This window comes from Apostichopus japonicus, chromosome 16, assembly GCF_037975245.1.
Source record: "Apostichopus japonicus isolate 1M-3 chromosome 16, ASM3797524v1, whole genome shotgun sequence".
Classification (NCBI taxonomy): domain Eukaryota; kingdom Metazoa; phylum Echinodermata; class Holothuroidea; order Aspidochirotida; family Stichopodidae; genus Apostichopus; species Apostichopus japonicus.
Window position 1 is genome coordinate 14,911,901 of NC_092576.1, and position 10,860 is coordinate 14,922,760.

The 10,860-nt window shown below is 35.6% G+C and overlaps 1 long non-coding RNA gene across 2 annotated transcripts; it reads right to left on the reverse strand.

Annotated features, from left to right (window-relative positions):
• Positions 1–1,343: 1,343 nt before the first annotated feature.
• LOC139983697 (uncharacterized) lies at positions 1,344–5,218 on the reverse strand. Of its 2 annotated transcripts, XR_011798800.1 has the most exons (4): positions 5,129–5,218; positions 4,816–5,020; positions 2,769–2,851; positions 1,345–1,580 (listed from the first exon to the last, which is right to left on the reverse strand). It is a non-coding gene; the product is annotated as an uncharacterized lncRNA (long non-coding RNA). The 2 variants fall into 2 exon arrangements; XR_011798799.1 differs by lacking the exon at positions 5,129–5,218 and having other exon boundaries at positions 1,344–1,580; positions 4,816–5,116.
• Between the last annotated feature and the right edge of the window lie 5,642 nt (positions 5,219–10,860).

Consider the following 10,860-nt stretch of genomic DNA (forward strand, 5'->3'; position numbering starts at 1 on the left):
AACAAAGGCCTCTTGTGGCCATGTGGTATACTTACAGACTAAATATGATATCTGTTCAGCTTCCTTTCTTGAACTTATAATTTTTACAAGGTTTTCACAACTTGAACCCTGTTTACCCTTTGACATCCACCCCAAAAATAGGGTATAATCAATGTGATTCACATACAAATGTGACATTTTCCCAAGCTTCCCTTCTTGAGATAGCGTGTGTGAAGCTAGGTGTCATACCACACACACAAGTATTAATGCATAGGTTTATTAAATCAGCAAACAAATTAAGCATTGATATTGAGATGACGCAATATGACAAATCATTTCTTTCTAACCCATACCGTCACGACTCTAAGTTTATGCTTAGAACTAACAATGAAATGTATGCTATATCAAGTGAGCTTGCTTCCCTCATCTTGGAAAGATAATTGTTCTGCTTGTTTTAGCCAATTTTCTGTTAATTATTACCTCAGCAAAGCATAGCAGAACAGAATTTAAAAAATTAGATGGTGAATGTAAAAATTCCATTAACCTGAAGAAAGACGAACTAACTGCCATTTACTGTCCTGGATGTGACACATGAGTTTATAGATTACAACTACCAATAGAACAACTTAATTTCTATGTGTGGTAAAATATATGCTTGTTATGTGAGACTTTTGTTAGAATTGTGTCACCATAGAGTACTTTGAACTTCACAATCAACAAAAACCATCCCAGGATTTACTTCTACCATCATTCTGACTGGAGTTCTCTGGCAACATTGCTCTTGATTCAACCTTACAATGACATTACTTATGCATTATAAGATAATAGAAATACTAATTCTATTCAGTATACTACTTGTGTGCACATTTTTCTCCTTGCCAGGGGGAGAAAAACAGACCCTTTGATACATATGGAGGGGGAGGAAGTGTGTGTGTGAGGGGGGTGGGGGTTATGAATTGAATTGAAACCAATCTAGTGTGGTTTGAACAGAGGGAATGTGTGAATTAAATATTGCTTAATATAATGACACTTATTGCCGGTTCCAAAAAGTGCTATCTGATGGCATTTATGCTTTGTTTTTCTTGTTGTTTGCTGTTTTTAATCTATCTTGCACATATAAACATACTTAAACTTTAAGCGGGATTTTTTTTCTGGAATTGTCTATCAGTGGGGGTGGGGGGACAAACAATAACGATATGCATGAAAGAAAGAAACCTTTTTATCATAAATTATCAAGTTCTTGTCTTAACCACTGGTTGTTATACTCAAACATCTGATCATCTCCAACCTCATCATATTCAGCTTGGATAGCCCTGGTGAAATGCTCTGACCCTTGGCACCAACCTAAACCTAAATATAAAAGTTTAAAATTATTAACTAAATAGAGAAGTTAATAAGTAACCACATTCAAGCTAAAAAAAATGCATGTTTACACCACATATCATATTGAAAAGATAATTGTGCATCAGGATCATTACTTTGGTAAGCTTTTGCGCAGTAGACTACAGGCTGCTTCAGCTTCTGTTTCGGTGCAACCTGTGACAAGGTGGTAGAGATGGTCCACAGCATGAGAGACAAGAACGTCATTGAGGTAACTCAGCCTGCAGAAAAGGACGCATGAATAGTAAGCATTGCTTCAAAGTTACAGAAATTAAATAGAAAGTAAATATTACTGTGAAAACATGATTTCAGCAATCATTTCGAATGGGTACTTCAAATAAATGTATGTTGCAGCATTCGGTAATAACAAGGTGAAGCATTGAGACTAGCAATATTGTTTATTGCCACAAATGCAGATCTGATCCTCCATGAGCATGCGAGCATTCAGACTGTAGCAAATTGATCCCCCAATTGTGGGTCTGATCCACCGTGAGCATGTATGGAGTATATTCAGACTAGCATGTTGTTCGCCCTTGTGGGTCTGATCCTCCTTAACCATGCAATAATTTATACTATAGGATGTTGATCACCCAAATTGTAGGGTCTGATCATCCTTGAGCATGCGAGAATGCAAACTATAGCAAGTTGATCGCCCTTGTAGGTCTCGTCCTACTTGAGCATGTGAGATTCAGACTAGCAAGTTGATCACCTCATTTGTGGGGTCTGCTTGATCCTCCTTAAGCATGCGATTATTCAGAGTATAGCAACTTGAATCCCCAAGTGTGGGATCTGATCCTCCTTGAGCATGCGAGCATTCAGATATACAGTATGGCAAGTTGATAGCCTATTGAAGTCTGTACGCATTCCTGTGTATTGTATCAAGGCCAAGCTTAGAGTGAGATCTGATCAAGTGTGACCTATTTGCAGCACTAAGGTCACGTCTCGACGTAAGTTAGTGTTAGATTCAAATTTTCTGGCAGGACTGGGCCAAGAGTTCAAGCACTCAATCACACAAAGTAAAATTCATGACAAGGCAAGGCTTAGGGCGATAAACTTACAAACAATGATATGACCAGAAGGACTGGATCCCATTTTCAATAAAAAATTAATTTAAATGCAGTGCTTAACCGTTGAAAGTATACATATCATTACTATATAGCACAACAAAAGTTTGCAACAAGTAGCGAAACATCTCAAAGCGTTTGGCCGAGCGATGATGATAGGTAACAGGTAGAGCACCTTTATCATTAATATTAATCACTATTTGTTTCTGCTTGAATTTTGAGAGTTGCTTAAGCACTACAAAACTTTGCTTGTAACTGCCAATGTATACCACTGAGGTTGGTATCAGTAACTGCATGATTTTGGAGTGCATATAATCCCACTTTAATTAAATATTTAACACTTACTGTACTTCAAACTTTTTGAGTTTCTTCAATTGGTCATACAACTGTTTCGTGGAACTTGAAGAAAAACTGTTGCAAACAGATCTCTGTTGAATCAAAGCAAAGAACACAATCATAGCACACTGGAAACTTACTTAACCATGATTTGTAAAAATAGGCCTTAGGAAAATATTTTGAAAAACTTGCCACTTGGCCAGTGTAAAAGGATTCCCTCTCTCCTTCAGCTATCATAGCACAGAAAATTCCTTAGGAATATTATTATAATATTACTCATATTACTAGCAATATTGTGAGCAATGCCATGTGCTTCTTTCAAATAGCATTAATTCAATGATGTAACATGAGCAGTTTTTTTTTTCATGAATCTGACATAATTTATAGTTATAGGGTGTACAACTTACCCCCCATCTTAGTAAAGCAGTGTTGTGACAAACAATAAATTTGCAATATCACAGGCTATCCTGAAATGATGATGACCTCAACAACAGGTTTCTTTTACTAATTGTGATACATCAACATACTAAATATGACATCTGTCCATTTGAAATATTGTGTAAAACATGGTTTTCACAATTTGAACCCTCAAACGATCCATTGACCTCAGCCATAGGCGTACGAGGCAGGGGGGGGGGGCAGTCTTAAAAAACAAATTTCCAGAGGACAAGAAATTCGGGCAAAAGTCCTGAAAAATTCTGGCAGCCTATGAGGATAAACTATATATATATATATATATATATATATATATATAGAGAGATATATATATATAAATATGCAGTAGCTTGCCCAAATTTTTTTCAAATTTTTGCCCGACAATTCATTGATTTTCTTTATGTAGCATCATGATGCCCGAATATTTCCGTGTAACACCACCGTAAGCGCAGCTCACCTGGGCTACCACGCTTTTTGCACGATCAATTTTTTTTCTAACTAGTGAGTGTATATAAGAAACATTTTCTTTTTGATGGAATGGGTGGTGGGGGGGGGGGGGAGTGCCTACAAGCCTAGAAGTACAGGTTTATCATATTCTTTGTACATTTTATACTGTTTTGTGAGACAAATTGCAGTCTCACCCGACACAGCGACATTATCCCGCCTACGTGTCGTTGAACAATGTATGTTTTTCTGTAGGTAGCTGAGTACTGTGTTAAAATAATAAATACGGTAACTAAATATGAGCTTAAAAAATATACTGTCCTATTTTTCCTCTTCAAAGTGATGTAACCATTTTTTCTTCTTCTAATTTGCCAAATGTTTGGGGAAGTGTAAATTTCTAAAATGTGAGATTATAAAATAAAGAATGTTTATATGCAACTTGCAAGGCCTCAGATGTGCCGTTTCCGGCAATCTGAGAGGCTTGTTCTTGTACGCTACGCGCCAACCGATGGTGGCGCTCCGCTTAGATAGTGTCACGGGAACTTTCGGACACAAAACTTTCTGCCCCCCCCAAACTAAAATGGTCCCGTACGCCTATGACCTCAGCCCACAACATTAGGCTTCTGACCCGAATGACCTTTGACCTCAAACAATACGATACCCTTCTTTTACTCAACAATGTACTCTTTTGCACAAACTATGGGATCAATCTAAGCTTCGATTCTTGAGAAATCGTGTTTACAATGTGGGACACGCAAACACACGCCAGCATGAATGAATAGGTTACAATTATTATCAAAGCCTGGAAAGCTGCTCTTCAGAACTTGAACATTAAATTGCAGTTTCAAACTAACATCACATAAAATTATCTTCTCGAAACTAAAACAAATGAAGTTTAATTTCTGAAAACAATTGTCAGGAAACTGAAGTTTTCTTCCAATTAACTTATTCCTGTCTTTATTATTGTTGGCAATAATGGTTAATTTGTTAGGCCATTAAGTCGAAACTGATTTATTGTGTGAAGGCAGCTACAGTCCTTTACCTTCACATAAGCCAGCAAATACTCAGAACTGATTAAGTTGCTGATTATTTTTAAGGAAATTTGGAGGAATCATGCCAATCCTCCTCCTCCCCCACTCCCCCCCCCCAAAAAAAAAATACTGCAAAGAAATCTTACTTGTGCAAAATTCTTTAAGAAAAATTGAATTGAATTTCTTCTTCTGAGGAAGGCCTGTGGTACTGTTCATAAGTGTGTACAGTCCTTTCTCATTCACAGCCTTCACTTCATACGGCCCAATTAGCCAAGAGTTTTCAAGCTTCCCTCCTATTCGGGCATCCTTTCTAGCATTCCGTACGAGAACACTGGAACCAACTTCGAAGCTCTGAATAAAATAAAATCCAGCAGATATACGTAAACATCATAATACAATGCATATGTTGCCATTCATTTAACTACAACTTCAATGTACAACATAGCATTATATAATTACCTTTTTTGGTGCCTATTATCCAAATTCTTTTTTTGCCGTTCTTAGGCTTTGCCAATTTTTTCTTTCACAACACCTTTGATTATGTCCCACGACTGTGACATGAGTTGAAAAACCCTCTCCCATGGAATACATGGAGTCTTCCATGTCGACTGGTAACAATGGCTCTCTGGATATATGAAGATAAATTAACAATCGATTATTCACAACACTTTGTTGACTGAAGAATAAATACATTTTTATATATTTTATTTTCACTATTAAGACCATTGAACCAGAAATTTGAGTCACATCACATACTCAATCCAGCACAAATATAAAACCCTTATATATATTCTGTGCTGTTATAGGTCCAACTTGCATACCAGCCAATTATGATAAATATATAGTATATGAAAAACGAAACCAATGTCAGTGGCTTTAATTGCATGTATCTTTTAAATTAATGGGCATGCATTTACAGTTTAATGAATGCTCATATTTTGTACTTGCTGCAGAGTGTACCATATACAGGGTTAATATTTATTTGTTTAGATATTGTAACTTAAATTGGGTTATTGATGGTCCTCTATTTAGCGGTTTTTCCCAGGACCTGGGATGTGTCAAATTAGATTTTATCGTACAGAGGACTGGTGTAGCTATGCAAGATTTGTCCAAACTCTCTTATCTCTGATTGCTTTTTCTCTGTATATGGTCAATTCCATGGTGACTCGCGTGACATTTTTACTCAAATTCCTCTCTATTTGATATCATTAAACAAATAAAGAAATTACCTGGGAGGAAAGCATTCATGTAGCAGTGAAGGTACGCCTTAATGCTTACAACAGTAGACAAAAAATATTTATACCTCAAGTATTGGGGGTGAAATTGGCGAAAAACTAAACGTGACTCGCGTGACAGTTACTATTAGCAAAAATCAGAATGCACACACAATGTTCGATTTCTTATGTCTTATTAAAATTTTTCCAGTCACTTTTTATAATCATACTGAAGTTGAAAAACACCTCTACCTCAATTGCTATGCAACTTTGAAAAAATGTTGTAATGCATGAAAATAATAGTGAAGATGTAATGTGACTCGCGTGACAAGAAAACGTGACTCGCGTGACAAGTTCACTTTTCGGATAGTTCTAGACCAAATGCAGTAGTGAATCGAAGGTTTATATCTTGCATAGTGAAATAAAACATTCATTGGTCTAGAAAGTGTCCAAAAGGTACTTCCCTTGGGTATGTCCAGACGATATTAATGTCCCCGAGTTACCTTTATGATTGCAGACAGTAGGTAATATACTGTACGGGTAGTACAGTTGTTCAGGCAATATATCTTGTCAATTAATATTTATAACAATATTTAGTCTGTTGAAGTCACTCATTTGAAAGTTCTAAGAAACAGATCTATCAAAATGTGATTCAAATTACCTCTCATTTGTAGTATTTGAATAAACCAAAAGTGTAATATTTGAGAAGATACATTCGCTCATAGGATTTTGGGAATGATTGAGCACTTAAAACCTTAAGGTTGTCAAGTCATATCACATGGCAGTGCCAGATGCAAATATAGATTATGTTTTTGTATATTACTAAAAAATCAATGACATGTGCTAACTTTACAAATGTGGTGATAAAACAGGCATTATATTGCAAATAAATATTCATGATTTTAAATTCTGATATTTCAATGAAAGTATTATAATTAGTTGCATCATGTGTGCCCATATTATTCAAGTTGCCTAATTAAAGGGGAATGCATATGATATCTTTGATCAGTGATTCATTCATCAAACTATAACATCCCTGTAATTTTCACACAGTAAATAGGTAGAAACACTATCTTGAATTGACGTGACTCGTGTGACGTGACTTGCGTGACATTCGTAAAGGGTGATTTTCTGCAAAATTTGAATATCTTCTGAAAAGGAAACTTTAGTAACTCTTTGGTATCTATGTGACGACTTGATATTAATTATTTGGAGTAAAACTTTTGTGCAGGCAAGGAGAAAAAAACAAAAACAGTCAATTTTGTGACTCACATGACAGTAAATCGAGTGTGTTTACTGTTTTCAATTTACCACTGCTGTCTAATGCCTTGATGTCAAAATAAAATTGAAGCTATTAAGTGAGCACTATGCTTTAGCAAATATAATTAGTCCAACACACAGTTAATAGTTAGAAACACTATCTTGAATTGACGTGACTCGCGTGACGTGACTCGCGTGACATTCGTAAAGGGTGATTTTCTGCAAAATTTGAAAATCTTCTGCAAAGGAAAATTCAGTAATCCTTTTGGTATCTATGTGAAGACTTGATATTCATTATTTGGAGTAAAACTATTGTGCAGGCAAGGAGAAAAAAAAAACAAAAACAGTCAATTTTGTGACTCGCGTGACAGTAAATCAAGGGTATTTTCAATTCACCACTATTGTCTAATGCCTTGATGTAGAAAAAAAATTGAAGCTATTAAGTGATCACTATGCTATAGCAAATATAATTAGTCCAAAAAACTGATGATACCTATGATTACTATGTGCAAATCTGCACAAAATGAAATTTCACTGTATTTTTCATAATTGAGTTACTACGGGAACCATTTGTTATTACCGACCCCATAATCAAACAAATGATGTTTCGGAGGTGAACATTTTTTTTTTAGTATCTACAAGTATTCTATTTATTGGAAACTTATACAATTTTAATGTACAATGATTTTAAATTTTTTGGTATGATGTTGACCTTATCATGGAATTGACCATATGGCCTTAGCAAATGTAAATCTCTATTCAGCAATGGTAGGTTTAAATTATTACAAACCTTCCAAACATCACAGCAAAAGGTGAAAGACCTATTGAACCATGTTTGGCTATGGTACCCCATGAGAATTGAAGACAGCATTTCATCTCAGTCATGTTGGTTTTCATTGACAACCTTGATGAGTGACCTTTGCAGAGTTTGGTTGAATCTTTCATCAAGCCCATTGGTCTGTGGGTGGTAGCTAGAGGATTCTCTGTGGTCTACCCCTATCATGTCAAACAGGGACTTGTTCAGAGCATTAACAAATTCTCCTCTCTGGTCTGAGATGACAATTTTCATGCACCCAAATCTAAATAAATGGAAACATTTAAATAACTATTGTTAAAGTATTGATTACGAGTAATGTAATGAACTACTGGCATCTGCAGAATGGCTGCATGGTTTAATCAGGAAATCATTTCAGCACTGATCTAAAAAAAAAAAGAAGTAAGTTAAAAGCACTGACCATATCCCACTAACATTTTATTGACATTAACTTAAAAAACAACTTCTATAAATTCCTGTATCCATTTGGCCGCTTTCTGGGTCACAGTTAAAACAGTGCAAATGCAGGTCTGCGTAACTAATCCCATGTAAAGTAGAAACAAAAGTAGATGGATATTTATCTGGCCATGGTTTCAAACAGAAAGTTTGCAACAGTTTTTGCTGTTTTGTTTCTTACAGCAACAGCCTCTGGCCATTTTGAAAAATAGTCACATAGGGTTTATATGATGTACTTATTTCCATTGATGGTCTCTGGAAGGGGTCCAATCATATCCACACCCATCTAAAAAAAGAAGTAAAATGGCATTCAGAACCATACACAATCTAATCATACGAACTGATGTTCAAGTGATTTATATCTGAGTTTTGTAAAATGCTAAACATTCAATTGTTTTTTTTTTTATTGTAACTCACACTGGAAGACTCTGTTACCAATGTTTTTCTTCATTACCAAACCTATTACTTACTGACTTGTCAAACCCAACTGTTATATGGAAGTCCAATGGGAAATCTCTGAAGTGAGATGCAAGTCACATGCAGTGATCTAGCTGACAATCTAGATGGTAATTGTCACTAGGGACTATCATAGGCCTGGTAACCATTTTCATCACCTTTGAATGTGGGGTGGGGGGGGGGGCAGATGTATAAGTACCTGGATGCGTGATTGATAGTTAGACAGAAAATTGCCTTGGAATCTGTCAGTGAGATGACAGGGTTACACCTAACTGATGTAGGAAGCATACATTGCTACAACCTATACATATGTATACTTTGGTATCTATATATTGTAAGCATTTAGAAATGTTACAAAATAATCTTTGAAGGGAATTTGCAGAAATTGTTATATTAATGACAGAAATTCACACTGTAGAGTTACAGTATGGAAGGAAAGACTTCTTGGTTATTAACCAAGGAGCAAATTTTACTTTAATAGATGTTGAAATAAGCATATGGGTTCATTGGGGATGAATTTTGGACAAAAGGCTATGGCTTTGTTGGTACTTTAGTTATGAACTGCATATGAATGCACGTACCTAAGACATTTTCTCGGATACTTCTTTATGACAACAATTCAACTACTGAATTCTGTTATGTTCATGTGTCATTCTTGCTTCATATCACAATTCAGTTTTCTTTTCATTTTGAAATTCATATCAGATAATTATGAAGTCCTATGTAAAGGTTTTCCTGTTGCTTTAATTATACGCAGCTAAAAAAAATACCAAAATGTGTTCTTAGCGGAATTTGTGTTATGGCTGCAGTACATGAAAATTCCCGACAGTACTGCGAGTCATTAAGTCTACTGAATGTACCACCATCATGATCATCTTTAATATATGCTTAGTAAATTATAACTTTGAGAACAAATGAATGAGCTAGATCTTTCATTCTCTGGGCAATCTCCACACATACTCCTTATACTCTTGCACTGGCCAACAAAGGGATGCAAACTTTAAGCATCGGTTGATAACTTGATATGCATATGGTGAATGACTTTGCAGTTACAATCATGCAAACAAATATTGCTTTTAGATGACAAAAAACAAAGTGATTTAGTAATAACTGTGCTGCTTGTGAACAGTATTTTCGACCCAGGCCTAGCATTTATAAGCTGAACGCATAAGGTGGTCCATATGTATTCCATTAACATGTAAGGCCTATGAGCTAGGATAGGTATTTGAAGAAAAAAAACATGTTACACAACTTCCATTGCAGATTCCATCAAAATCAGGTGTACATGTGCCTCCTGCTGAAATGCCGATGAAAATAATACTTAGGTGGTGAACTTGTCACCACTCGTGTCCTACAAGGACTCTTACAGAAATTGAAATGAACCTGATATTTCTATTGATTCAGCCACCTTCTCAGATCCCTTTCTTTCAAATTAGGGTCTTATACCAAAATACTCCTATCATTTGGTCAAATAAGTTCATGATAACATGTGGGATAAAACGAAAGCAAATTGTTGTGCATTTTTATTTGCTCTTTTTTCAATTGTTTCTCTCAACACCCAGCTATCCTCCTGAATAGAAATTTATTCACCCACCCTCAAATTTGTCAAAGAGATTACACTAGGTCTATATTAGTTTTTAGGTCCATTCTGGTCACTATTCTAGCAATACTACAGTATATCACCAAGCAGTGTCTACATGTGATAATACATTGCAAATTTAATATAAATGATATAAACTTGGTTTAACCATGGAGCTATAATCCCAGGTTTATAGCTCCATGGTTTAACCTGCACTAATTTAATTGCAACATTGTTTTGTGCATATATTAACAACCTTAATTACTGTGGAAGAATGTTTAATGAATATTCATACCATAACCATGTACATGTTTGCATAATTAAAATATCACCAGCAAAAAGGCCCATTAAACCGTACATTATTAGCCAACACAGCTAACCTTCTGACAATGAAGTGATGGGCAGGTGGCCA